At 33.0% G+C, this 6,116-nt stretch overlaps 1 pseudogene; it reads left to right on the plus strand.

Annotated features, from left to right (window-relative positions):
• Positions 1-4,267: 4,267 nt before the first annotated feature.
• On the plus strand, positions 4,268-4,628 carry LOC118849222 (annotated as a pseudogene).
• The last annotated feature ends 1,488 nt before the right edge of the window (positions 4,629-6,116 follow it).

Genomic DNA, 6,116 nt, shown 5'->3' on the forward strand with positions numbered 1-6,116 from the left:
AGTAGAGAAACTGCTTCTTGGAGAGCCATGACATTTAATGCAAGTGCTCCAAAAAATTTGGAACATACACAGAAATTCTATAACTGGTTCTGTTTACAAACCCACCCCCTTTGAATGGCTGTAATCACCAAGTTAGAACAAGGGGAGAAGCACGGAAAAGGGATCAGTTGGTTTTGTCTGCCTGTTTTGTTTGTCCCAACCCTTTACTTCATTTGTCCGATTCCCACTCAAAAGCATCCTATGAGGTCAGAGAAAAAAAAAATTGCTTTAAAGAGAGTGGTTTGGGGATCTCCCCATTTGAAATTGAAATGAGGCCTGTGACCAGGAATATCTGTTCTTTGCTTCAGTATTCTTTCAATCGTTCTAAGTGAAGGAGATGACTACTGTACCCCTTCAAAGAAAATACTAAATATAAGGATGGATATAATAGGAAAAGGGAACTAAAGATTAATAATGTTGCTCAATAGAGCTGCACTCAATAAAATATCAGCAAAGAGGCAACAGAATATATATTTTAATGCATTCATTGTAATTAAATTATTTTATTACAGGAAAATAAGAATAGCTTAACAGGAAAAAAATCAACATAAGTGATGATATATTTTTTTTAAATTACATGATTATATTACTAGATAAAGAGAAAATTACAAAATGAGTCTTGCTTTTATTTGAAAAAATAAAAAACATTGTAATGTATGCAAATTTTAATACAATGGAAAACTTTTACCTAAAGTCAAAAGCTATAATATAATAACAAAGCAAACTTTCTCAGTATGATGAGACATGAATCAAAAGTGCCTGCTGGCTCAGTTATTATTTGACAAAATGATAAAAATTCTAACTGAATCAATAGCATTAGAAAAACGAGTTTAATGGAATAAACATAGGACAAAGGCAAATTATTTCTATTTGCAGGTGAAATTATAGGTTCTGTAGGAATAATAATAACAATAAAAATAGTCATTATTATATTACCTAGCATTTATAGAGAGCTATAAGGTTAGAAAAGTGTTTTATATTGCATGCTCTGAATTAATAGTCATTTAATTGTTTCAATAAAGTACAGATGCCAAATAAACTCGAAAAATAATTGTTGCTTCTACTTAATACTAATGAAACCCGGGAGGAAGAAATATGAAGAAAAAAATCTTTTTAAAAAAAATCTATAATAAAAACAACCAAAATGTTATTGAATTCCTGTGTGTAAAACAACTACGATCCAAAAAATAGACAGTCTTTGTCATAGATACAAATGATGACCTAGCCCACAGTCATGTTTGGACTATGCCAATAAACTAATAATAAAATTGCTACCTAAATGTTGATAAAATTCTAAAATAATTGAATTATCACAAGGATACTCCACAGAATTTTAAAATATTACAAAATTCATCTGGAGAAACAAAAGATGAGGAATATCAATGGAATTTTCTGTTTTAAATATGAAGTGGGGTGCTTAATAGAATTATATTTCAAATGATGTTACAAGAGCATAATTACAAAATCTGTCTGCCATTGAATTAAAAAATAGAAAAGTAAATCATTGATTGGATTGTAGAAGACCAAGAAATAAGGATTTATTATAATCCAGAGAGCAGCTAACCTAAGACAACAGTGGCCTATGAAAGGCACTCTTTATGTTAAAAGAACTTCTAGGAAAACCGTAAAGGAGTATTGTAGGAAATTTCTTTAGACAAGCATTAACACCATATTTGAAAATATATAGAGAGAGATAAAAATGATAAATGATTAAATATTTTAAAACTCACAACAATAATTGGAATTGAAAATGTGTGTATATGAATGTGCATAAATGTGTATGGATACAGATGAAAGTATACTTACATGTGTACACATGTATGTGTGTCTGCTATCAATATGAACAGAATCTGTAACCAAATATGAGATATAAAATACAATAAAAGACAAAATAAATTCATATATATATTATATATACAGACACATGTGTATATATATGCGTATATAGGTATGTATATGTATGTGTACATGTATGTATAAGTGTATACACATATATACATGGATATATACACATGTATGTATAAAGAAACTGTCACACTCATTAAATAAAATAGACAATATTAGTAGAAGGGTGTTGATTATAAAAAACTTTTAATGAATTTTGAGAATAATCAGAGAGTCAGAACTGATAGAACTATAGCAAATTGTCCAAAATTTATAAAATTAAGAATTATCTCCTCATAGACACAGTTTAAAGACTTGCACTTTTTTCAGAATTAGTAAAGCAAACCACCATCAATCACCAGAAAAAAATTCAAAGTCATTAATTAGCGAAGATAATTTAAACTACTCATTAGTATCACTTCATACCCCTAAAATTAACCAAGATGTTAAACAATAATGATATTAAATGTTGGAAGTGTCAGAGGAAGACAGATGAACTAATTCATCACTAGTACAACTGAGAATTAGTACAATCATTCTGGGAATAAAATAATAGATATTGTTAGATTATCCATTATATTTTTATCTCAAGATTCAATTGCAAGGTTTAGATTCAGAGGAGATCAATGACAGTAAGAAAAGACCAATATATTAAAAAAGTCACAAGATAATTATTTCTTATAATAATAATTTGTAAACTAAAATTTTGTGTGCATTGATTAAGGAACGAATGGCTGTGAAAACAACAACAAAAACCATGTTTTATGGATGCAAGCAATTTCATTGTGTTAAATAAATTAAAATTAGAAATGCAAAGTAATATGGGGAGAAATGGACAATTTTAATGAAGTAATAGAAAGTACAGAAAGAACAAAAAGAATGAGATATTAAATGACTACAACAATGGAAACAAAAATAATCATCATAAATGGCAACAAATTTTAGGGAAATATTGTTTACTGAATAACAGCACCCACACACAACTTTAAAGAACATATATTTTTTTTCTGTTATTGACTACAATTGCAAACTTGCACAAGTAAAAAGTGAAGTAATGAAAAATGTGTTTTTGTTTAGCGACCTTTGTTCTATTAACAGTTTGTTTTTGCTTGGCCATTGTGGGGCTCTGAACACTTTGCTGCAGGAAGGTGATTAAATATCTGCAGGGAACTGTCCTAGATAAAAGGAATGAAATATAAAAATGAAGAAAAAATATTAATCTTGCTAAATTAATATTTTTTTTCCAAAATAGTACCTAGGAATGGGTGAATAATACAATTGTGGTTTATCTAAGTTTCAGTAAGACAGATGAGAAATCCCCTTGTGCCATTCTTGTGGATGAAATCAAGATATGTGGGTTAAATAATATCTCATTTTTGTATATTTGGAACTTTTTAAATAACTGAAGGCAAAAAATAGTCCTTTATGCTTCAATAAAATTAAAGGTATTCTCTAATGGAGTGTTTAGGTTATGTATTTTTCCACAGTATTTAAAAAATTTGATGTTTTCTAGAAAATTTATACATCAACTATATTAGTCCATTAATCCCTCTCCCCACTCCTCTCAGGGATTCATCCCTCATAACAAAGAATAAAAAAGAGAAAGTTGGAGGAAAAGTAATTGAAACAACTAACAAAGTGAAAAAATGCATGGAATGTTCCATACTCATAGGCCACCTGCACAAAGTCATGGTTGGGGCAGGCAGCTTCTCTTATTTTGGAGTGAAGCTTAGTCTTCATAATTTTGCTAAATTTAATTGTGTAATTTGCATTATAATTTCTGTGTGCAGTATTTTTGTTAGTATGTATACTGTTCTTTTGGCTCTTACTTGGTTTCACATCTATTCATATGAGCCTTTCTGTGTTTCTCTACATTCATCATAAGTACTATTCCATTGTATTCATATTCCATAATTTACTTAATCATTCCCATGTAATTTGTCTTCTAGTATGCTTTCAGTTCTTTGCTAACTTTTTACAAACATAGGGACTTGGAGAAGATTACTGTTGTTACTTGTCACTGAAACAATGCTGAGATAGTAAGCAAGTGGCATGAGTGACAGAGTCATTACCCAAGAATATCTAAATAGGAAATAGTGCTATAGCAAATTTAATAAGAAATAGGTATACATTGCCAAGTTAACTGTGGCAGATTATCCACCACTTATGTTATAGTAAAACAGCAAGGAAGACAATGAATATTTGAAAATTCAAATATCCCTCTTTGGTGAAGGTATCGCCGCTGCAGCCACGTGGAGTCGTCAGTCCCTGCCTCTCCTCCTCCTGACTCTCCGCTGTTAGCTCTCACCGAGGAATAAGTCAGTCAGGAAGCCGCTCCATTGTCATGGCATGCAAAGACACCGGCAAGACCCTTGTGGAGCCCTAAGTGGCCATTCACGGATCCGAATCAACCTCACCAGCCACAATGTGAAATCACTTGAGAAAGTGTGTGCTGACCTAATTAGAGGAGCCAAAGAAGAGAACTTGAAAGTGAAGGGACCTGTTCGAATGCCCACGAAGACACTTCGGATCACAACTAGAAGAACTCCTTGCGGTGAAGGTTCAAAGACTTGGGATCGGTTCCAAATGAGAATCCACAAACGCCTTATTGATTTGCAACGTCCTCCTGAAATTGTTAAACAGATCACTTCTATCACCATCGAACCAGGTGTAGAAGTTGAAGTCACCATTGCAGATGCCTAACCAATCATCTCTTTTAATAAATTGATTGCAACTATTAAAACAAAAGAAAATGCAAATGTCTGTGAAGACCAGGGTAACAAACTCAGCTATCTATCACTGGCAAATGGACCACCACCTTTGCATAATGAAATTTCCATCATACTTTGTTTGATGAAGAAATATCAATGACATAGAAAATGATAATATAAAGAACAGCTGGACTTATCTAAGTACAATTTCATAATGTTTTTTGCTAGAATATGACATCTTGAGGCGTTGAGTAATTATCGAATATATGATAGAATTTAATTCCAAATGACTGGGGGTAATCACTCCATATTGCAACAAAAAGCAATTGAAACAAATATCAAGAAATGCTTATCCATGGTCCTCATCTCACACCTTAACAATAATCTGCCTACTCAGTGACAGCATCATTTATGAATGTATGATAAGATGAGAACCTTGCTTCATTTTGTACAGAGAAAAAAATGAGACCATTTGCCATGAGCTCCCTCTTCTTCCTTCTTCTTCCTCTTCTATCACTCCAATGTCTTCTGCCACTCTCTCTTCCTTCATTCCTGTCTCCCATTATGAGATGGCCTTACTCCTTTCTGCAGCTAATCCCTATGCTTGTTGAAGTGATGCCATGCCATCCTGTCTCCTCCAACAGATTGCCCCCCATTTGTTATCCCAACTCTTTCACTTATTTTAATCTCTTCTTCTCTACGTACTCATTTACTATGGACTATAAATGTCCATATCTCTGAAAAAAATCTCACTTGATACTTTCCTGCCTGCTATCATACTATTTCTCTTCTGCTTTTTTTTTTGCCTGACCTATTTGCAAAGGTTACAGTAGGTGTCTCCACTTTCCTCCCACTCTTTTCTCAGCCCTTTATAATTCGGCTTCCTAAAACTGCTCTTCCCAAAACACTAGTGATCTCTTACTTGGTAAATCCAATGGTCTTTTTTTCTATCTTTGTTCTCCATGACCTCTATGAAGCCTTTGAAACTGTTGATCACTTTCTCCTTGATATTCTCTCCAGGTTTTTGGAGCACCACTCTCTCTTCATTTTCTCATACCTATTTGACTACTCCTTCTCTTTCTGATTTCCCAGATCCTTTTCCAGATCATGCAAACTAATCTTATGTGTCCCTCAGGGTTCTATTCTGGACCCTCTTCTCTTTTCTCCATATACTACTTCACTTGGTGATCCCTTTACCTCCCATGGATTTAATTACCATATGTATGCTGATGATTCGCAAATCTACCTTTCCTGCCCCAATCTCTCTCCTGAATTCCAATTTTGAATCTCTAACTCACTTACAGACTTCTTGAATTGGATGTTTAATAGACATCTTAAACTCAATATCTCCAAAGCAGAACTCAGCAAGTTTCTGCTAAAAACTCCCCCATCTACCTTGAGGGCAACACTATCCTTCCTGTTCCTCAGGCTCACAATCAAAGAGTCATACTGGATTCCTCAGTCTCTCTTATTACCCATATA

Source organism: Trichosurus vulpecula, chromosome 4 (genome assembly GCF_011100635.1).
Source record: "Trichosurus vulpecula isolate mTriVul1 chromosome 4, mTriVul1.pri, whole genome shotgun sequence".
In the NCBI taxonomy this organism is placed as follows: Eukaryota; Metazoa; Chordata; class Mammalia; order Diprotodontia; family Phalangeridae; genus Trichosurus; species Trichosurus vulpecula.